The sequence below is a fragment of the Cheilinus undulatus genome, linkage group 14 (assembly GCF_018320785.1).
Source record: "Cheilinus undulatus linkage group 14, ASM1832078v1, whole genome shotgun sequence".
In the NCBI taxonomy this organism is placed as follows: Eukaryota; Metazoa; Chordata; class Actinopteri; order Labriformes; family Labridae; genus Cheilinus; species Cheilinus undulatus.
The window spans coordinates 23357835-23382350 of NC_054878.1; the positions used below are offsets into that span (position 1 = coordinate 23357835).

At 39.5% G+C, this 24516-nt stretch overlaps 1 long non-coding RNA gene across 1 annotated transcript; it reads right to left on the reverse strand.

Moving 5' to 3' along the window:
- Positions 1-892: 892 nt before the first annotated feature.
- On the reverse strand, positions 893-24504 carry LOC121521839. Its single transcript, XR_005992892.1, has 4 exons — positions 24378-24504; positions 3621-3792; positions 2500-2659; positions 893-1202 (listed from the first exon to the last, which is right to left on the reverse strand). It is a non-coding gene; the product is annotated as an uncharacterized LOC121521839 (long non-coding RNA).
- Between the last annotated feature and the right edge of the window lie 12 nt (positions 24505-24516).

Sequence of the window (24516 nt, forward strand, 5' to 3'; positions counted from 1 at the left end):
TTTTACTGTAGTTTAGTATAGCAAGTTTTAGTCTTTGTCTTCATTTTAAAATGTTTATTAGTTTTAGTCGCATTTAAGTTATTTTCGCTCATGAAAGTTTTATTCTAGCTTTAGTGGCAGAAAACTAAAAAATATTTAAGTCCAGTTTAAGTAAACAAAAAGACCTTAGATTCCAGTCCTCACTTTTGGTCAAAACAATGAATTTCTTAAACCAAATTAAATTTAATTAGCCATATCATGGATTTTAGATGTCCAATAGTCAAATACTTACATGTTAGTCTTTTTTCAATCTTCTGAACAAATATATATATATAAAAAATCATCAGAGTTTTGATAATCAAAGATCTACTTTTAGCTAGTCTAAGTCTTGTTTTCCTCATGGACAAAGAATAATCATCCAACATTTTAAGTCACAGTTTTAGTTGACAAGACAGTTCCTGCTAACATTTCACACTTTGTTACCTTTCTTTTTGACATTTAAGCCCTGCAGGAGAAAATAAGAATAAGATGGGTTTGTGATCATAACAAACATACATTTTATTCATGGTTGTTGCTTTGTTTTTGTTTTTGTCTATACCAGTTTCTCTCTGTCTGCATCTCCCTCACAACCCTGCACAAATTCAGCAGCTGGATGTTGAACATAAGTCTGGTTCTACTGGAGGTTTCTGCCTGGTAAAAGGACGTTTCTCCTTGCCACTGTGACTTCACTAAATGTTGCTTAGTACTAAACTGATGGTGGATTAATGTTGGATTTTAATGAACAATACAACAGAGATTACAATAAAAATTGTTGTAAATTGGCACTCAACGGATAAAAGATTGACAGATTGATTAACTGGTTGATTTCATATTCATTTTATTTTTTTACAAGAAGCATAAAGTAGTCCTAACATTTAACAAAAAAATTTGCCTCTAGTTTGATGTGAGCTAAAATGCATGTTGTGGTAACAAAAAAATTCCATATAAGCATTGCTGCAGCCCTTACATCATCTCTGCACCTGAGCATAGGCAGTGATCAAAGCCACATGCACAGAGGAAAGGTCTGTGTGGTTAAAGATGTGGTCAGACTACTTGATTTTTTTGTCTGTTATGATGGTCATTATGCCAGACTAGGTGATCAATGGGCCATAATCTTGTGCTGAGACTTTACCGACAGACTTGATGGCGGTCGACAATTGGTCCTTGCATCTGATGTGATTACACTGGAAGGAAAAAGGGCAGGGCTAGACTACATCTGGAAAAAAGGCTCTAAAAGAACATCTGTCTTTACTGTACCATACTGCAATTATTTGTCTACTATTACTGTTACGGGCTAAATAAACAACGCCAGAAACTAAAGCCCTAACATCCAGTGTATTAAAGAAAGCAGAAAAGAAAACAGGACTGGTTTTCAGTATTGGGAACACAGCCTGGGTTAGCTCACCTGCACGCAGTTTTCGTCTGGGCCTCTGGCCTAGTTTGCTCTGGAAGCATTGCATGAACGGCGAGCCCAAGCTTCCTTTAAGTTCAGGCTTTGGTTTGGTTGGGTTACAGCTCAAAATCATTCACAGGTGTCATTCAAATCAGTGGGAATTGGTTTGCTGCAGAGTCCGAGCTGGCGTCTTCCCTCAGTGGCAGCGGTCCCCACTACCTGAGTCTTGTGATGTCATTTAAAAGCGACAAAGTCGCAGCTTCGCGTGCACTGCTGTTATGGTGCATTCAAGACTGTCGGACTTTCCAACACAGTTTAACCCAATGTTTATTTCCCACTTGAAAACCAGTCCAAAACAATAAACAAAGAGAAAAGAAAAGAAAGGAAGAGGAACTCTATCATGCTTATTCCTAACACCACCCAAACATTAAGATGAATGATATGCTAGCTGGATGCTCCTGCTAATGGCAGTTGCTAACCTTTCCCTTTTTTCAGTCTGTTGCTCTGCGTTCTTGTTGGTCAGCGTCACTGACATCATGGAACAAATCAAGGAGGGCAGGACAAAAATCAAACATGCTAGGCCTACTGTTGGGTGTTTGTGAACAGTCGGGTCCAGAATCACGACTACGACTGCAAAGCAGTACAAGTGATCTTTTGTTTGTGGCCCTTTAAAGGTAAGGTAAGTCTTAAGCATAAATAATAACAGATCCTTTTTTTTTAAGAACTAGGAACTAAGAACTAAAAATGATTTCAAGTTCCCTGCAGTGGCATTTTTGTCCATGGGCTACCATTGTGAAATAACCAAATGTATGCTTCTAACGTCAATTTTTCCTGTGATAGTTTTGTGACTGCAAGGATTTACCTTGTGACCACCTGCAGGAGTCCCAACCCTTAGACTGGGAACCACTAACTTATTTAATGTTTTCCTCACACGACTTTATAAAACCTAAGTCTCCTCATTCAAAACTGGAGATTTGGTTCCTGATCTCTGCACACAAACAAGCAGATGCAAAAGCACAGAGACAAAAAAACACAACTGTGCTTTTACATTGAATAAAAATATACACATACAGAGCTTAGGTACTCACAATCACACACTCACACCTACAGTCTCCTGACGAAATCCAGAGCACAGAGGCCATGGTGGTGCATACTGATGCCTGGCCAAGAGCATCCTGCTGGGTTTAACTTGATCCCACTGCGCCCCTGGATGGCTTTGCAACTCTGGAGACCAACTCGGTGTTTAACCTGCAACAAACATACACAAGCACGTCCAACAGAGTCCTGAGAAGCTTAAGCCCTCGTTTGTTTTATGAGTTTGAATTCGGCTTTCAGCACACTGCAACAATTCACCCCCACTAAAACAATACACAGCAACCTATGTGTGTTTGTAGCTGTCATTGCTGCCAGTAGCAGGGACTCTTTCTCTCTCTAACACATGCTGATAGACAGTCATATTTCCTGTGGTAACAAGCGTGAAAATGGCCTCATAAATCCAGAGTGGTTATACAGAGCCCACATCAGCCACTAAACAAGATGTATTATGTAAATAAAACAACACGCCATCAGTAATGCTGGCTCGCTGCAGCCACCGCATCATAATGACTCAGTGGGAGACTTTTAGCAGAATACGGCAACAGTTTGATTAGGTGTGTTGTCGTTCATAAAGGAGTGTGGGTGTGCATTTAAGCCACACACTCCCCTGCTTTATAATTTGATATTTCATCATAAGTCTTTATCCCAGCATGCTGTGCAGCGCTCTGCAGCCAGCCATGCTCCAACAATCTGTCAGCAGAGCGCGGTAAGGCAGGGCCAAACCACTTCCTCAGGTGTCACGCACAAACACGCAGTCACAGTGTATATTAAAGGTGAAAGAGTGAGGAAAGGTGCGTGTGCGCGGATGAAAGCTTGCATACAAACGTAAAATGAACTCGCGCACACACCTGGGTGCTCAGTGTGTGCTATAGTGGAGCTTTGATACACAAACACAACTGAGACTCACATATTCAGTCACACGCGCGCGCTCTAACAGCTCGCCTAGCTCCGACCCGTGATGGATTGGCTGCACTCTTGCCGTGACAGACGAGCGATGGATGGAGAGCTGAGAAGATGAAGGGGAGAAAAGGGACGGAGGGCTGTGTGTGTTTGTGTGTGATGGAGGAGAGAAAAGAGCTGAGTGCAGTGGTCTCGGTGCCAGGGAGGATCTTACATGGGGCCAAGCAGATCATTTCCTCGGCGGCAGCACGTGTCATTTCCTCTAAACAAACAGGCTTTCTGTGGACAGCAGAGAGGCTGGAGGCCTGCCCCGTCTCCTCTCTCTCCTTTGCCTCTGCTTCCACCCTCCTCCATCTCCTCTAAATGTATGTGTGTCTCCTTTGTGCCTGTGAGGAGAGCAAGCAGAAGGAAAAGGTACAGGATCAGTACATCATTGTTGTTCATTTGCTTTAATTATACTGCTGTCACCCTTTCTAACACATTCATCACTAGGGTTGGGTACTGTTTTGGTCTTTCAGATACCAGTGCTAAAACGATACTTTTTAAACGGCGCCAGGGCCTGGATGCGCCTAAATTGATACTTCTAAGAAAAAAAAGGTGGGTACACATTTTCTTAAAGGTGGAGAAAGAGAGGGGGGAAAGGGAATGGATTTTTCTGATTCTTGGGGTGGCTGTGGACAGGCCAGGGCACGTTTGTGTTAGAAAAACCTGAAAAAGTAATTTTTGCATAATATGTCCCCTTTAAGGTAACAAAACGAAGCACCAAAATCTGTCCTGCTGTTCAGTACAGTAGGTATCAGATGTTTTTGTACCGGATATCAATTCTCATCCCAAGTCACTGACCTAAAAGTTTCCAAACGAAGTCCATGCAGGATGCATGGGTTTGTACATGAAGGATCTTCTCCTCCTGACACAATCCAGACTTTTTCCTTCCAGTCCCCACATAAAATGTGTGTGTGAAGTCAGGGTGAATTAATTCATAATGCAGGAGGTAATAGTCTTGAAAATTCCTCACAAGCAAGTGGACAGATCAATGATGTTCATGTTTAGCTTTTTGGTTTTATACTCCTTGCCTCAGTTTCCTGCATAATGTTTTCCGTGGTTGTGCGGACATTTCTCCGCAAACACAGGAGTACAAGGTCCTAAAATTCCCTGGAAAATGTCAGGAATTCATAAGCCGAAGAGGTCCGGTCCTTTATATTTATTTACTTATTGTTTAACAAAGGCTTTCCCAAACTGGAGTACCCTGTGGCCTGATCTGAGACCAGAAAAATCTTCTGGAGCAGACTAAAACCCTCATACTACCACAGCATAAGACTCAAAGAATTTACTTCCATAGTGATATTACATTGCAGAGAGGTTCAATGTTATCATTACTTCAAAATGCAATCCCTGCACATTAAAGAGATAAAGAAAAATTAAGGTGTCAGGTGTTCAACTGGAGTACAACTTTCAAAAATTTTTGAAAGGTGATTCTGTGTGCCACATTTATTACGGGTAAATCAGAGCAACAAGACAAAAGGAAAACATCTTCTGCACAAAGAAAAGCTTTCAGTCTGATTCTTTGCACAATAGGAAACTTGTAATCTTTCAGAGTTAAACAAATTTTCTACATTAGCATTATTAACTAAAAACACACAATGGAGTTAAAAAAGTGGTTCAAAGTGAACGTTTTATCACAGAGTATTTGAAGATGTTTGCAACAACATCGGTGTTCAAACTAAATTCCAGATTTCCCCAGGAAACCTGCTTCTGTCACAAGATTCATCCCACAGTCACACTGAGATTTTAAAGATGCATCTAATTACAGCAAAGAGACACAGGAAAACACCTGATTGGGATCTGACACCTCTTTTCTATCAAGCTGCTCTCCTCTCAGGTAGGGCAGGGCAATTAATCACAAATTAGATTGAATCACAACATGGCCTGCTGCAATTTTCAAATGCAGAAGGTGCAATATTTCTTTTACCTGAAATTTGTATCAAAATACCAGTTTAAAACTTTTTTGCAACAGAGACATTATGCATTACATAACATGCAATCATTCTAGTTGCATATGTTGAGAATAGTGTACAAAAAATATCCTATTTTCTTCATTTTTGTATGTTTTTCTCGTTAAATATTAAATTATATGAAAATGATCAATCCCCTTAATACAACAGTTCATAACCAATTTGCAAAATGAGTCAAAATCATCACAATTACATATTTTTAAAATTGTTCAGCCCTGGTTTAATCTAATATTGTGTTGGCTATAGTAGGAACTTAAGAAATAATCACATATTGAATCACAATATTGGAAAAAAAAAAATCGCAATTTGATTATTTTCCCAAATTGTTCAGCCCTACTCTCAGGTATGCAATCACTAGTTCAGGACCCAGGGGTCTTTCTGTCTTGGTAGTCAGAGCTGCAAAGCTGCATGTGCTGTCCTCTTGGTCCTTCTTTTGTGTGAAATGCTAAAAGTTGCTCTCTAATAAAGTCTAAGCCTCTGTTATGCTCAAAAATGCCATGCCCAAAATATATGATGGGTATGGAAAACACAATGAGTTGTACTTTTGTCTTTGCAGATTTCATTAACCACTGCAAAATTACTTTAGAGCCATCCTAAAAGTCATAATTTTGTCATCTTTTTAAAGCTAAAATGAAGAAATGATCACATAAAAATTTTGGTTCTAAAATGTGAACATTATGTCCATTTTTAGCCGGTTGAAAAAATTTCTTGAATGGGCTGATTTTTAAAGCTTTTTTTCAAACAAATTTGAACATTCAAGATGTGAATAGAGCTTACTGGTTTGAATCATTCCCTGAGTGTAGCAGTTTCTGATACTCTGTGATCTTTTTTTCTAATTTGAAAGTGTCCTGTTATTGGGCTGTTGGCTGGGCAGAGCAAGCTATTTAAAGATGTCACCTTGGGATCTTGGAGAATGTGAGGGGGATTTATCATTATGTTCTGACATTTAGAAAGATAGTCAATTAATTGGATTGAGTTTGGGTCAAGTTGTTGTGTCCTGGTGACTGCTGCGACGTCCCTATTTGATTCAAGCGCTGGGACCTTTGAAGCAATATCATGCCTCTTTCCTCATGTTTCCTGTCTCTATCAGCTTTAACCTACATGCAAAACCCTGAAAATAAAAAAACAAGCTATTTGATCATGAAAATAACCTTGCAGTGCAATGACAAGCCTCCATATGTGCAAATGGGACCTTCATGCATGTGTCTCTGCCACCTGTCATGGCTGTAGTAAATAGCCATGTCAGGCATTGTGTCAGACATGATTTGTGTTTTCCAGCCCTGAGTGTGTTGTGTGTGCAAACCACCAATTACACTGGCTCCTAATTACACACTTAAAGACGTAATTAGGCCTGCCTGTTCCATTGCTACATAAAGAGATATCACACAGCACACTGAGACCCTCTGTGCAGGGAGAAGGTTTAACACAGGCAGGAAAACACGACACACGTGTTTTAATTAACATATTAATTGTGCACACTTAACGTATATGGAAACCAACAAATAGAATCGCTTGTTATTGACTTTATGTGCCATTGGTAGAGTTTTAATTGAGGGTACTTAATTTGCAGCAGTGTAAGGAAATGACTGCAGTAAATAAAACTCAAAGTAGAAGTTCTTCAAGACTTTGACAGCTGTAATGGAAGAAAATAACACACAAATATAGATATACAACACTTGTGTCAACTGTAATTGACAGCAATTCTTCATTTGCCTATCCCTTTTTAAAAGATTGCTAAAAAACTGCTTACTTTACTGCCTGTTTTTAGTCTGCCTTCAGAGCTGGACCCAATTTTTGCTTCTGTAACTGCTTAAAGTTTCTCTTTTTCATGCATGCACTCTTGAAAATTTTAGGACAGTTTCAGACTAGTGAAAAAGAAGTACTAGGGAACAAAGAAAAAGGGGGTACAAAGAAGCCTCATTATGTGTACAAAGATCCCACCTGTCTCTCAAGGTTGCATGGTATAAACATCATCATCTCATCCACTTGTTCACTTCAAATTTTTCTGTCAGTCAGGGTTTAAATCCTTTTGCATTTAAACCAGCAACCAAAGAAAATAAGGCATATCAGAGGCATAATGACAGCACCAACAAGACGGGCAGTGTCATGGGTGTTTAAGTGAAGCTGGTATCTTTTGGAGAAGCTACTCAAGGGGTTGGTCCGTGTGGACCCTTGAAGGCTGCATGAGTGCCAGCACAGAAGCTAAGCTATATGGCGATGCAAAAAGGGTTCTTCACTACACATATTTCAGCTAAGTTTTTTTATTTATTTATTTTTTATTTAACAAGGAAAACCTCCGGAGGGACCCTGCAAGAAGGACACAAGTGAGAGAGGCCACCAACACAACTAAGACTACTCTGAGGGAGTTACAAGCTGAGATGGGAGAGACTCTGCATACAACAACTGTTGCTCAGGTTCTTAACCAATCAAAGCTTAATAGGAGAGTGGTGAAGAAAAAGTCATGGTTGAAAAAAAGTCATTAAATTTCCACTAAAGTTTGCTAAAAGGCATGTGGGAGACCCGTGGTCAGGTGGAAGAAAGTTACTTGGTGTGTGAAACCAAAATGGTGGTTTTAGGCCATCAGACAAGACACTATGTTTGGCAGACGCCAAACACTGCACATCACCTCAAACAGGCCATCCCTACTGTGAAGCACAGTGGTGGCAGCAGCAAGCTGTGGGGATGCTTCTCAGCAACTGGCCCTGGAAGGCTTGTAAAGGTAGAGGCTAAAATGAATGAGACAAAATATAGGATAATCCTGGAGGACAATCTTTTTTCAGTCTGCAAGAAAACTACGACATGGGAGAGGATTTTTCCCCAGCAAGACAATGACCTGAAGCATACAGTGAAAACTACATAGAAATGGTTTACAGACAACAAGGTGAATGTTCTGGAGTGGCCAAGACCTCAATCCAATAGAGAATTTGTGTTTGCACTTGAAATGGGCTGTTCACACCTGATCTCCATGTAACCTGACAGAGCCCGAGCAATTTCTACACAGTCTCAGTTCTGTGATTGCATCAAGTCAATACTGACTGGGGGGAGGGGGTATTTAAGCTGTCACTTATTTTACATTACATTTTTTATATTTAACTGCCATTACTTTGTAGGAATCTGTTTTCACTTTGACATTAAAGAGTTTTATTAGTCTTTCAAAAAAAAAAAAAAAAACCCAAATTATATAGACCAGTGGTTCCCAAACTTTTTCTGTCAGGCCCCCCTTTGGCAGCTTTGCATATCAAGAAAACATGTAAACGTATGACTAACACACTATCATTCACAATTTTTCACAAACAAATTCCTTTTTTTCTTGAATTTACTACAATATTAAAATAAAAAAATTTTGAGTTTCAAAAATCTAACTCCCTGAAGATGAACAATTCCCTGAAAATAAAAACTTAATGAAGATCTTTTAGATGTATACACCCAGTCCTACAATAATTTCATTGATGACTGTGGGCTTATTTGGTGCTATAGGTCTTGAGTCCTGGGTGCCACTCTCTGTTCATTTTTGATGCCCAGCTCTGATTTGTTTTTTGTCTGAATTGTGGCAACAGTAGAAAAACCTATCTCACACTGGTAGGAATATGCAAAGGGTAAGAGTGTGGCCAGAAAATGTCTTGGACTTGAACTGCAATAACATTGTTAAATCTGAGGTGCCATTGAGGAACTGCTTCTTCTGCATTGCTGAAGTCATCAGCTGGTGTTGCTTAGCCTTGCCTTGCTGCAACTCCCCTGCCATGACCCCACGTCCCTTGAGGGGGACCCACGGCCCACTTTGGGAACCACTGATATAGACCATGATTCATTTATAAAATCAATAAATGGGTGAAACATCCAAAATGGTGAATACTTTTTAAAGATACTATATGTGTTTCCTTTTTTTGGGTCTACAATTTTTTTTCTTTTGCTGAGCAGACTGATTATGATACCATGAATTTTGATATCATTTGCATCCCAGTTTAAGATCATTATAAGCATTATTCAGCTGATACAGTTCAGTAATGGCTATAAGGTTTGTCACTCTTACTCAGTCTTGCTCCTCGCCAACATACACAAAGTGTGTTTCGATCAAGTGCACAATAGCTCAGTATTTCTAAAAATTAGACAAGTAACACCTGTGATTGATATACTATTTACTGTTGACAAGTTCTCATTGCAATCCTACTTCAAAAAGGCCTAACGATCATAAAGTTCTGGGGCACAAGTGGTTATGCATCCATGCTTCTTATCAACTCAACTTTCCTGGAGTACTTTTCAGCTTTTTCTAAAGACCTAAACTTATTGATCTTTACTCCTTGGGATAAAAACATTGACTTTCCAGTGATTGTAATGATAAGTAATAAATCCTTTTTTTGAGATCTAGGCTGGTTTTCCCAACATAACATTAATACATCTTCCTATCTTCAAAAAATAAGCCTGTGTTGCTTGATATAGCAGGATAATATCTGAGCAATTGAGGAAAAAAATAATAGCTTGAAAAAAGCTTTGTGTCCTTGAGGTGAACAATTGCTGGACAGTGAAAGTAAAGTGGTGGGTTAAGAAGTTTCTGTGTCAGTGCAAATCACAGAAATCTTATCAGCAAAGACTGAAAATGAGTCTAAATGACCTTGACCTTTAACCTTCAAAATCGAAACAAAGTTTGAGGAATACCCCTCCAAAAATTCTTGAGATAATGTGTTCACAATTTCACACACAGGATGGATGGATGGTTGGTCGGACATGCTAAAATTCCCTGTGTATGTAAAAAGTACTGAATTCAGGTGATAACACTCTGATGGTTGGTCACAGCTATCATGTACGCTAAAGACGTGTCACTTCTTTTTTTCTAAATGATTGATGAAAACAGCTTTAAAGTACTGTGTGTTTAGCTCTCTTGGCCATCATTTCTGACTAATTGCATCATAGTCTGGATGTCCTTGCATTACTTTGCAAAAGGTGTACTCTCCGCTCAGGACGCCCTTATAAAAGACGTCACCCTTTTAAAAATGTCACCTAGAAAGTCCACAAATATCAAAATGAAGATATGACGTCCTGGGAAATCACAGACAGAGGCCCACAAACACAAGTAATCGTTAGCTCAACAAGCATGCTGGGGCATCCGAGGCATAGAGTCTTCTTCTGAACCTAGAGATATGAGCGCTGTGTGAGAGTGAGAGAGAGTGTGTATTTAGCAGCCTTCACTCTCTAGCTGGCTGCTTAAGAATCCAGTCACATCTCTTGCTAGCAGGCAGGCAGTAAGGCGCTTTCACGCTCACAGGTTTGCTTTGGTTTGGTCTAATACCCCTTTCTCTCCCTGTATGTGTGTAGATGTGTGAGTATGCACATGAGCATATGCCTAAATCTGACTGTATGTGCGTCTTCACTTCTTTGTTTCTCTACTTTCTGTTTGTGTGCGACAATTGTGTGTTGTTGTTTATGCCTCTTGCGTGTGTTTGTGAGTGTGTGTTTGCTCTCGGCGGCACTGATAAACCCACTTAGACTCTTCCCTGATCTGTTCGCTCTGGGCTGGCAGCCCCCTGCATGGGCTCTCTCTCCCTCTCTCTCTCTCACACAGAGCCCTCTGCTTTAGCTGCTAGCTGATCTGTGACGGCCTGCCACTCAAACGCAGCTCCGTAGAGACACTGCACAAAGGAGGAGAGGAGGCTGGAAGTGAAGGGAGGAAAGAAGGGGGGGAGGAGGTGGTTGCAGGGTGGATGGAGGGTGAGGGGGGGTAGGGGTATCAGTGACTCTCCTTCGGGTGCCTGCTAGCTCCGGCTCTCTGGCTGTCTCCTTATCTCCCTGCTCCTCACTCTCCTCCACCTGACTGGCTTTGGCAGCTGCTCCTCACTCCCCAACTCCCCTCCTCTTCTTCTCGCTCCCTCTGCTCCCCCTCTCTCTTTCTCTTCCCCCCTCCCAAACTCCATTTCCTCTCCTCTTTATTTTCCTACCTGAGCGAATGCCAGTTCATCTCTCCCTCATTTACGTCTGGAGATGGGGAGAGTGAGCTAAAGATGAAAGGGGGGAAAAGGCAAAGAGAAAGAACGTACGTCATGTAGACACTCTGTGAGGGCATTTTGTAAAAAAAAATAATAAAAAGGCAGCATGAAACAGAAGACATGATTTGTCAAAAAAATAGAGCTACAGTTAGAGAAAAAAGGAAAGAGGGGGTAAGGATGGAGACAATGACAAGAGGAAACCTGTACGGCTTGTTTCAGAGTCACAGTGAATGTACAGTAATCCTCCCCCAGCAGCACAAAGCTGCTCATGCTGGGCGTTTATGTCCTTATACTATACAAACTTAACCACACAAATAATTAAAGGATTAGTGCATATTTTAATACCTCTGGTTTACTGTTCCCATGCAGCTGATTTTGATGCCCCTTGGCCTTAACAAATTCTTATAAGACATTTTCCAGTGATTTCTGCCTCTTCCCCACTGGAGAAAAGGTAAATGCAGTTTTGTCTGCAGTACTGAGAGGAAGTCAGTTTATATGATGATGATTTCTGTTTTTTTTCCACCAATTTAAAGAACCAAAACTAATTGAATCTAACAATCATTATTAACAGCTCTTTTACTGATTGCATAAAGCATAAAAAAGCAAAACATTTCTGATTTCAAAATTTAAACTGACCAGAAATAAGATGAGCAGAGTAAAGATGCCTAACTGCAGTGAGTCACATCCCTTCACAGGAAGAATAAAAAGCTCATGTTCTTTACTTGTAACCAAATATAATAAAAGAGAATACTAAAGTTGGAATACTTTATAAGCATTTTTGTTTGATCAAATCTGTACTAATTATACTAATTTTCAGCTGTGACTCACTCAGATTACAGTCAGTACATTCACATGCACAGTTAAAACAAGCTCTGGTTAATTCATTATTTATTTATACTAGGGGTTTCCCGATGATCACACTACAGAGCTCCTTGCACAAGGTCTGAAAGACGCTCCCATGTTATGGAACTTATCAGAAACTCGTCAAGCGAGCGTCAGCACAGATAACAGGACTAATGTAATCAATGCTGAATGGATGGACCAGATGTGGTTTGGCCATCAGCTGCATCTTACTGCAGGTGAGTATTTGTAGATTTGCTTCACCCTTAATGAGGTAAATAATAATCATTTTTATATTTAAAAAAAAAAGTAACTAAAAACATTTTATAATATTAGTATGATTTTTAAGATAGTTGTTGAACCTGGGCTGCCCACCTACATTGGGCGTGCCTTAACGATTAGACCATCTGCGCCCTGCAATATTAGTTTAGGTCATATCGTCCGGCTCTCAGTCTTTTCAGAGACGATGAAATGACAGCCTCCAAAATGTAACAAGACATCCAGCCACAAGACATTTCTTACATGAATTATTGGTAGGATTTAACTAACTGGGGGTAAAATCAGCAAATACTGATACACCTGCTGAAACGCCACAATATTTACAGAATGCATGACATTAAAATGAATACAAGAATGTAGAGTATTTATTTACTAAGTGTTGTGCTGTGTAGAAACTTGCTTTTGCTTTTCTTTGGCGCGCAGGGAGAGACTTCTAACTCAGCTAGGCTGATGATATCCCTCTTTCAGCTATTTATACTGGACTTTCTTGACCTCTCAAATGAGATCTCACGTGATGCCAAATAATGAAAACATGGACCACTTCACAGATCTGTACATTCCAAACTAGTTCTAAATCAGGGATGGGCAACTTTAATAGCATAGATTTCACCGTGAGTGCCAAAGGGCTTAATTGTTACTAATAATTCAATAAAAAGAAAGAATGTGCTGCTTTGATGATTATTTATAATACCAATATTTATGTTTTTGAACCCAAGTGCAAATAGCAATTAATATGAAATAAAGACAGATTTAAACCACTTTCAAACTGTTGTTTAAATGCAGTGACTTATCTTAACATATTTTATGTACATATTCATTTTTTTTACAATTGCATTTGGTGATGCATATGAAAAGCTGTTTTAAGAAACTGCAGAAAACTATATCTGCATATTTCTTTCAAAGAACTAAACATAAGTACTCAATGATTATGAGAGAAATGTTTAGATAAATGTTTCTATATTTAACCCCTTAAAGCCTAAAAACACAAATAATAGCCAGAAAATTCTCATTTTTGGAACTGAACTTTAACTTTCTACTGAAATTCAAAAAAATCCAAATTTCCATAAAATTTAACACATATATTTTTAGTATCTAATTTCATTCATTAGGTGTTTTTGGTAACTGATAATCCACTTGAGGGCATTTTTTTATCATTTATCAGATTGCATTCATAAGTTTTTTGAGTAATTTATTGAGCTTATTGATTAGATAGAGGTATCATAAAAGTATGTATCAAATATCATACAACAAGAGTTAAGGGGTTAAGTTTTTATGGCAGATTTAGTCATGTTTTCTCTTTCATGACTCATTGCTGTTTGAGACTGACTTGGGGACTGCACTAAGTTAGGAGGGGGGCAACATGTGGCCCCAAGGCTGCCAGTTGCCCACCCCTGATCTTAACTTTACTCTTGGTACAACTGTGACGCACACTTTCCCTCATGTTCATGGTGATATCTGAAGGCAGACAACAACAGAACTATTGCTATGTAATTGTTTGACTCTCAGGTCAAAGTTGGCACAGAAACTGTGGAGCATGTGCAGAACAATTTAGCCAGTCTGGGTCTATGTATGCAAGCACCAGTCACTCAACCCTCAACTGCATTCTGTACCCAAATTTGAGTTGTACAATGTCAGTGGGACTAGCACGTCTTAAATGTCCAGGTTTAGTCAGACTTCTTCTACCTCTGCTCCATATAAACCCTGTGAGCAGTGAAGGGCTTGTTATTGGGTGGGAGGTAGTTTTCAGTTCAACTGCTGACAGTAAGCACTTGGGACCAAATTTCTCCTTACATTTTTTCATCTGATAAGGAATAGCCACTGAATATATCACAAAACCTTTAATATTGACATGATCTTATTTCTAAAATCTCTTGTTTGCTCTTTTTTCTCCATCAAAGCTGAACTAATCAATAGTTCAGATCAATGATTAATAAGGTGACTTTGTGTTATGAACAGGGATTTATAATAATAAACAAAAATACTATTATTAAACCAAAATCCAGCTTCCCCTGGTAAAATGTCCTGAGAAAAGACCGATACACGCAGACCAATGCTTCCAAAAAGGGTGGGCCACGGCACCCTAATAGATCCCAGAAGTCCTGCAGGTGAGCTGCAAGAGCTTATTTACAATAAAAAGACAGAAATTAAATGTAAAAATCTAAATTCAACTTTTTACAAAAACAAAACATAGCCAGAAGATTTAAATTATATGCCATATTTTTATCATCAATTTGTCTGACATAGAGAACCGGTGTCATGACTTAAATGGTGACATGTCATTAAAGTCCCTGTAAAGTAAAATCCAAACTTTGTGGCTGAACACACTAGATTTGTTGAAATAAGGTTGCTGTAAACATGTGAAAACACTGACATCTACATGTGATTGAATTCTGGATTTAGACCTTTAGAAAGCTATTCACCTCTTTCCTGGCTTGGTTTTATTTCAGCAGGGCAGATATAGGAGCCCATGACATCACCAGTCTTGATGGGAAACTACCCTGCCCCCTTAACACTATATAAAATAACAGAGCAGTTAAAGTCTGGTGTTAGCTGATGTCACTGCCTTCATTTGAAGTTAACAGCCAGCTAAATGCTGTGTTTTTGTTTGTTGTGAGGTTAATTTTCCAAATCTATCAGCCACAGTGATATAGGGCATTAAAAGTATTATAACAGAGAGATTTGTGCCAGAAAATAGTTAATTTTATCCCCAACTTCTGTCTCTCTGCTTCGAGTTCTGAGGTGTATCAAATCCAGCATTAGAAGAGATAAAATATAAGTGACATTGCAGGTGTCTGATCAAAACAATACAATGGTGGCTAATCATTTATATTTTTCTTGCTCTGCAAACAAGTTCCTAAGTAGCGTGAATGTGTCTGAAAACAAAGCATTAAGACTCGAAATTCTATGAACTTATTAAATAAGAAACATGGAGATAAATATATTTTTGTTGTTGGAGGGTTTTGATGGACCTCAGAAGACTGACAAAGTGAAGTTTGGGAGAGGCTTGCATAGACACATACCTGATTATTACAGGGTTGGAGGCGAGGATGGCCTCGCGGTTAGGTCACACCCCATGTACACCCCAAGTTCAAGTCCAGCCTGCTGCTTCTTTCCTGCATGTCTCACCTCCACTCTCTCATCCCTATTTCTGTCTCTACTCACTGAACTTCACTCTAAATATAGGCATAACAAGTCCAAAATATAAATCTTAATTACTGGCAGATTTTCTGTTTCAACATTTTTTTTTAACCATGAACTTTGTAAAAAATCTGAACAGTCTTACTTACATGCACTTTTTCCTTTGATGTTACAGAGTATGTAGCGCCTTTCAGCTCATAGTTTCAGTGTTAACTCCTCCCATCTAGCCCCAAACAGCAGACAGAAAAGGGCAGGGACAAGCTTGTAAAAATAGCATAAAACATTCACCTCACAGGTGGTTGAGACCAAAAACAGAGCTAATATATTAAGATTATCAGACTTTAATTCATCAGGCAGCCAGCAACATGTCTCAGAAATAAATGCTGATGTTTCTCCATGTCTGCTGGATCTTAAAGAAAATAACGATTTAATGATGTGTAAAGCTTTAAACGTTACCAGGTGATAATAGGTCTAAGGTATGTTTACAGCTTCTGTGCTGCCCCCAAGTGGCAGCAAAACTCAGCTAAGGCAGGTATAAGGGAATAAACAGGTTCTGGCAATCTGGAGCAAGGATTTTTCTTATCAGCTTTTGTTGGGGAACAGCTGCTTCTGCCAGAGTGTTTCATTAAGGTGAAGACTGTGTGAAAAGTGAGAAAACAGTGTGTCACGAGACAATCCAGATAAAGGGAGCTTCAATAAAGGTGGCAAGGAGAGAAAGATAAAACAAAGAAACGATGGGACGAAGTCAGACGTGAAGGACAAATGAGGAAAAAGCAACAAACAAACAAAAAACAGCTGTGATCCCGAACGAGCCAAGAAGAATGACAGGAAGAAAGTTTTTGCAAAGACTGAGGTGGAGCAAAGACACAAAGGAAGGAGTTTGCTGTGGAAGTGAAAGAGCCTGCTCAGCAATATGGATCCATCGCCCTGGGTAAGACAGAGAACTCTTCATCAGCACCTCGACTGCTGCTGCTGCTGCCGATATCGCTGAGTCATCATCGCCCCCAAACACAGCTGCAGGATAAAGAAAAAAAAAACCTCTATGACATTATCACCTTTATTTTCATCACTCATCCACCTTGTCACTATCACAACACAGCAGCAAAGCCAACATAGGTGTCATTCATACGGGAAGAACGTTAATTTAAATAAATCAAAACTGTTAGTGGAGTTCATCCTTTTTCAACTTTTCTTCTCAAAGCCTCGCAGGAAGACGCCTGGAGCTGTTGGGCTTCTTTCCCAGCACCAGCCTCGCACCTGCCCCTGGCAAAAACAAAATAACTATGCACAACTCTCTCTCCCTCTCCTTCCTCTTTTCCTCTTTCAGTTTTTAATTAAACTGAAGCGGAGGGCTGCGAAAACCTGCCACTAATTACACAGCCGCTGCCTCTCTCTCCTTTTCTCTTTCCTTTCTGTTTGCTTGTTTCTCCTCTCTCTCTGAGCAGAGCTGGAGCCTCGCCAACAGCCTGTGGAATCACTTACCAGCGACCACGGCAGGGGAGACGGCACACACATACACACAAACACGGAAATGGAAAAAGTCGCACACGCACGGGAAGATTTGGCACAAATACAGACGAGCCTTTCTTGCTATAAAATGTGCAAAATGCAGACTTGCAAACACACGTAGGCCACACTTTTGCATCCTGACACACTCTCTGTTTTCAGATGTGTGTGGTACATGCACGAGGGTGATGGAGCTTGCTAATGAGAGGGAGAGAACACTAATCATATTTCACACCGACACAAACACAATCACAACATCTGTATCCACTGTCTCCTTCCTTCCACTCCCCTCCCTCCCCTCTCCCTCCCATGCACACAGGCTTCCCTTCCCCTCCTCTCCTCCCACCTTTTTTCATCTTTCACCCCAATCCCTCGTGCTTCCCCTTCCCATCCTTTCCATCATATTCTCATTTTTTCCGGCTTCCTACCGCTTCCTTTTCTCTCGTCCCCACTGGAAAGCTTCAGACTTTTACCCTTCTATTCGCTTGCCTTATCTCTCACTCTGTCTCCTTTCATCCAACTATATATCTCTTTTTCTCCCTTTTTTCCTCTTCTCCTTTCCATTTTAATGCAGAGCACTCTTATTTAAGCTTTAAGCGGGGTGAGGGGGCACTGTAATCTAACAACGGGTTGTCCAATCCATCACAGAGACAGTGTACACACAGAGCTGCCATGCATCACCTGCAGGCAAGCGGCTGTGGTGTGGGAGCAAAAGGTACATGAGAGGAGGGGGAAACTGAGAAAAAATGGCAAAAGATGGCAGAAATTATAATAAAAAAAGACAATTTTGAGTGAAAACATACACTAATGGTTTAAAAAAAAAAAAGGGGCAGAGGAGGAAGCAGGAGTTTAGGGAGTAGATAAAGACACGCAGCTTTAGCTAAAGTGTTAGCCGGACAGCAGGAGTGGGCGGGACACACATGCCCCCCTCTGCTGCAATCAAGCCTCTGTCACCATCTGGACGCCATTTTAAAACCATCAGCTCTGGCTCCCCATGTAAACAAGGGCACGACCCCAGACATGCTCCCTGCGCTAAATGGGCTCTTTCTGGCAGCTGCAGACCCCAAAATGGCTGACTTTGTGGGGTGAGAACAGGAGCCAGAATGGCTGACTGGCTGTATTGGAGAGGAGGGCGGCGTGTGCTTCATTACTGCAGCGTTCCTGACTGCGTGTACGAGATGTTGGCTTGTCATTCATCCAGAATGTGTGTTTGTAGTTGTGAGCTCAGCGCTCCAACAAGCCCAGAAGGGATGACTTTGAGGAAATGATGATACTCCAGGAGACAGAAAGGCAAAGAAATGTGATAGAGTTTAGAGTCAATACACTAGGCACAGTGCAAAACATGACTCTACAAACCAAGTAGCTGCTTACAAGAAGCATAAATTTAATTTTTATGATTTAAAGAGAAATAAAATCTTAAAATGCCCTCTGTATCCAGATGGTGATTATGTTCTTTACCCTCCGCCTGCACAGTCTGAGTTGCTCTCTGTTATTTTAATGGCCGATAGTATCAACTAGAAAAGGAACCTGAAAAATACTACAGATTTCTTACCATATTTCTAACCAAATCTTTTTAGTGAATTTCTATGCAGATGTTTTTTTGTTAAACAGCTGATGGTCATCTGCATATAAATAGTTCAATTAACATCTTCAAATAGTGTTTCATTTCTTAAGCAGTCTCTATCTTTAAGTGATTTTTTTCCCTATTAACAAGTTGTGCAGACCGCATGGACATTTTAAGAATGTTTCTGGGTAAAATTACATCTTTATTCCTTTTTCCATACAAGGTCTGGCAGCATTTTTACCAAGGTCCATAATAGTGCATTATTTTTTTTTTTAATCACATGCTTTATTGTTCCTTACACGCTGGTTCTCAACATGGGAGTTGGGACCCCCTTGAGGGTCACAAGACAATGAGAGGGGGTGACCAGATGTCTTCCAAAATCAAAGAATATTTCAAATGATTTCAAATTGTATATTTTACCCATTTATACAAAATTAGGCTATACGGATGAAGTTAGTTGAATGTAAAATAACATGGTCATTTCTGGAGATTAACGCTGAAATCAAAGTAATAGTTTAAAAAAATTCCTCAAATGTAAGTCTGCACATGTTTGTTGCTGAATGTGCACAGCTGTATTCAACTATGCCTCAACTACCTTCAGGTACGGCGGGGGTCCCCAGTCTCTGGCACCTCTATTTTGGGGGTCACGGGCTGAAAAGTTCAAGAACCCCTGCCTTACAGTACGTTTAAAGCCTTTAAAGTACATTTAAACCTCTCCAGCTTCTCCTGGCAGCCACAGTGGTGTAAAATAAATCCACAACTACTCCTTAATGTCTGATTTCACGACAAAAACTCAGATAGCTCAGTGGAAAACTCTAAAGAAATCTGCTCCTTTTGTTAAAAACATTTCTTTTTTTTTAACAGTTCCTTATTTTCCTTTTAAGCCTGTAACAAGTTCCTTTTTTCTGTGGTTAAGTTCAAGTCAAAAGTTCCTTATTTCATTTCAAAATAAACAGTCTATATCAAAACAGAAAATCAAAAAAATAAAGGCTTTTTCACTTAATCCTTGACTCAAGTGAGTGTGACTGGAGATAGCCATGGTGGCTTTCCATTTGTTGACAAATAACACTTCACTCTTCAAGAGCAGCTGGCTTTTACCTGGAGTTTACCAGACCACGAGAGCACATGGTAACATCTCTCCTTTTACAGGGGGACTTAAATTTACTGGAAAAAGAGGGATTCAAAATGTGGCATAAAGGGAAGATTAATCACAGTTTGGAAATTCTGGGATTAATTGCACTAAAAATTTTGATTGTTTTGACATCCTTAATTTTCATGAAACCCTGGGGGGGTTTACACTGTTATTAAACATGCTACAGGCACTTACACAGGCCAAGAACACACACGTAAAACAAGATCCCATGTTGGTCATGCACTAATGGAGAGATTTCAGCGTGAGGGGCTGCACAACACATGAAGGTGCTCGAGCAGCTGGAGCTTCAGTGCCTTGCTCAAGGACACTGCTTGAAAGCAAACCGTAATCTCTTCAGCCATCACATCAACTTTCACACTTCGGTCCACCGGGACTTGAGCTTGAGCAACCCAATTCAACCAGTGAGCTCCTGGTGCCATTATTTTACCCCACTTGTGTTAGGTACAAAATTAATTACACAAAATAGACCTGACAAAGTCAGAAGCCCTTAAGCCTAAATATAACCCGAAACAACAAACTCTAAAAAGTAGAAACTACACTCGACAATAAACAAGCAGAATTTGAAAACAGGGCACTGATTGGTGAAATAATAGTAAATGGACTTGAGCTTGTGTAGCGCTTTTCTAGTTGTCTGACAACTCAATTCACTTCTACACCATAGGTCACACCAACCCCTAACTGACACACTGATGGCAGATAGGGGGCAATGATCCAATGATATAATGCTTAAGTCAATACCAATATCATGCCAATAACACTGTCCATCATATTATGTATTAAATAAAAAATATCTCCCAGAATTTTTGAAAGTTAGTTCACTAAAATTAGGTCAAATCACTAAGCCAAAAAAGGTTAAAAGTGATTAAAACTGATTCTTAAAATTGCAGCTCAACGTTCACTGTTCTGTATTCTCCCTCCAGTAAACATGGGTTCTCACTGCGCCTCTACCAACAGGTTAACTTTAATTGGCATTTAGATTAAGCCAAACAAATAATGAAGCGTGGATTATGGATAGCAGATTATTGAGAATTATGATGTGCTTACATGAGTGAGGGACACAGATAGAGAGATAGAGACAGTGACAGAGGAAAACAGAGGGAGTGTGTCACAGGGGTGTGTGTTTGTGAGCAGCACAAAGAGAAACAGTTGAAGATCTGATGCAAAGTTCAGACACACACACACACACACGCCCACGTGCATGCACACACACACAGAGCTGTATCACAGGCCCGAGTACGATAATGACATGGAAATGACATGGTAATGATATGGTAATCTGGCAACATTATTCTGCCCACCAGAGACTGAGGGAGAAGAACCTGCCACAAACTGCACACGCACACACGTACATAGACAACAGAGCAGGGATGAGGTGAGGTCTATGGAGTGACACGGATAAGGAGAGCTAGACCAGGATGGGGGAAGGTGTATGTCACTGTCAAGATGTTGAAGAGTACAGGAAGTATTTACACTTATTTTACAAGTTAATGCACTGATAAGTGCAACTTTTTAAAACTAGCCCCAAAAAGCAGGGCCATCAAGCATAAATAGTAAAATTTGACAGTTGTCTTTAAACTCAAGGTCCAATTGTTACTCATGTTTCAGCTTTTCAAGCATTTCACATACCATTTATTGAAAAACAAAGCAAACTACAACCAATAAAAAGTGTCACAAGATGAACGCATAAACAAGATAAATAAATACACTAAGAGTTATTTTATTTTGTAAAGCTGCTTTCTGATATAAAGGATGAACCTTGAAGCTCTAAGTGCATTAATAATATAATAATATATTGAATATTACATGGGTTCTTTTGCTGTTGGGGTTTGGTTCTTTTGTGTCCTTTTGCACATAAGTAAAGCACCTAGCAATCCTCTGTTGTAACTCAATCATCATCAGGATATTATAATGATTTAATTATTATTGTTGTTATTATCATTAAACCTGAAAATTAAAAAAAATATGGAGCACCGTAAAATGTCTAAATAAACCGAAAACAGACACAAGTCTTCTAGAAGAGGTAGTTAACAATAATGCTGTGTACTATTAATAGAACCTTTTATTACACAAGCTGCCCCTTGTTACACTGAATACAACACTGCCACCCTCTGGATGAACTCTGCACTACAGGACAGGAGGAACAGTTTAACCACGATGGAACTAATCAGAAGTTACTTAAGAATTACAGAGAGTTTAACCACTCAAATCCTTCTATCCGAGATTCATAAAATTAATCCGTGAATGAGCTATTCATTGGCATCAAAAGGAAGGGCAAAAAAACAAAACAGAAACCTTGAATTAAACCACAGATGTTGGCGAGTAACCTTTTGCTACAATATAAAAAATATTTTTGGTTTAGTTTAGCAATGGCTGTAAATTTAAAAAACATGCAATAGTTTAAGCAAAATTAAATAAACTCAAAAATAACTTTACTTATCCTTGGCCTAAAGCCAAGGGTGGATTTAGTGATTTTGAGGCCTTAGATAAAGGCCAATATGAGGTCCTTCCTAATTTAGCTAAAAGCACTTGTACCATATTTTTAACATAACAAAGCCAGAGAACTAAATAGGAAATACAAATACCCAACAGAGCATCATAAATCAAACCAACTACATCTAAATATTTTAACAAGTCTGTTTTATTTTGCGGTGTCTCTGTCTTCCTGTTCATGTTTCCCACTTTCTGTGTCTGCTCTGTCCCTTATTTCCCACACCTGTCTAATTGTCCCCTAATTGTCTGTGTATACAGACAATCTTTAGTGGTTTCCCAATATTCCTAGTCCTTTCAGTCTCATGTGTTTGAGCCCTTCCTGATTTAAGACTCCTCTCATTGTATCTGCGACGTGTTTGCTTTTCCATCTACCGACTTCTAGACTGAATTAAAGAACTGCTTTTATGAGCATCCCATCTCAGACTGAGTCTGAGTTAATGTCCATTGTGCCCCTGTCTTTCTGCAAAGGATTTTATTTTTTTGTTGGAAAATGCTACATGCATGTCAAGGACACCATCAGAGAAGGGACCAGCCAAAATGTCCACACAGGAGCTTTAAGTTTGGGGAGTTTTTGTTTTTTCTTCCACAATTATTAGTTTTGCTGTAATTGTAGCCATATATATATATATATATTCAGAGATAGAAGAAGTACCAGAGTGCCGTACTCTCAACTTTACTCTTTGGTAAAGACCTACTTAAGTAGAAGTAAAAGTACTAGTCCTTAAATATGCTGAAGAAAAAAGTAACTGAGTACTAATGAGTAGTTTATTTTGGCCACTTGTACTTTTTGAGTACATTTGAAATCGGTACTTTAATTTCTTCTTCAGTAAGTTTTAACCAGAGTGACTGTACTTTAACGTGAGTATAATATTCTTGTACTCTTGTACTTTATCCACTTCTGTTCACTACACACCAGCACATAACAGACTGACTCCACATCACATCCTATACAGCTGTACAGCAAAAACTGGAGTGTTTATACCTCAGGGTTAAATATAGGAATCACTGTTAACTTCCAAAGTGTAATTTTAACTCCATTCAGAGTAAAAATAGTCTCCAGTGTTGCAGTTATTTAAAGTCTTAAATTTAACTCTGTTTTGTTGGCAATAAGGAAAGGTTATACTTTACCATACAACCCCATAGCTACTCAGTACTGAAAGAAATGTATTACTTTTACTTGCATAAATTTATAGACCAGTACTTTTATGTAAGTACATTTTAATCAGACTACTGTATTCTTACCTGGGTACAATAGTTGTTACTCTTTCCAGTAGCTACTTTTGATACCCAAGGAGCCTGTGCAGTGAAATATGATCTCCCCTAATGTGCAACAACAATATGAATCTCCAACCAGGTTGTTTATAATAAGGGTCAACTTAACCTAGAGTAAAATGAGACCGCTATTTTGGTAAGAAACGCAGAATCACTATCTCTATGTGCTACTGAGTGTCACGTGTTGTCCAAGCCAAACAAGCTAGTTTCATGAAGTTGCCAGAAAGCTTGGACCTCCTCATTTTGGCTTTCAGTGATCATTTTTTTCACCCCATACTTGATGTGTTTTAAAATGTACTGAAGTACAACAAAACATACTCAAGTAAAAGTAAAAAGTATGGGGAGAAGTGAGGTTGTAAACAGTTAGCCTACATGGTAGGCCTTCTCCTTCTCTTCCATCTGCAGCCACACTTTAACCTTAACTTGGCCTACTTTGGTATTAAGGTGAAATCTGGGATAAAGATTGAAAGTATGGGTGGGAAATCAAGTTCTAAACTATTATAATTAAATCCTGATTTAATAGAGTCTGCCTAGTTGATACCATGTCGAATTAGCTTCATTTTGTTGTTATCTTCAGTAGTTAGCTTCATCGTTTGTAGGACTAGCTTAGCCTACGGCGCACTTAGCTAACTCCATTAGCACAATAAGTCTTCAAAAAAGGCTAGAGGTATGGGCCAAATTAATTTTTAAATACACCTTAAGCTTGGAGACATCATTCCTCATTTCCTTTCCTTCTTACCCTGCTCTCTCTCTTCCTCCCTGGTTGTCAGTGTTTCCCTCGCCGCTCCCCTTTAAGTGGCTTTGATTGACAGGTGGGCTATATCCATGCAATATCACCCAGCGCACGTTCCTATTCCCTCCTGGAGCCTCCATCCAGC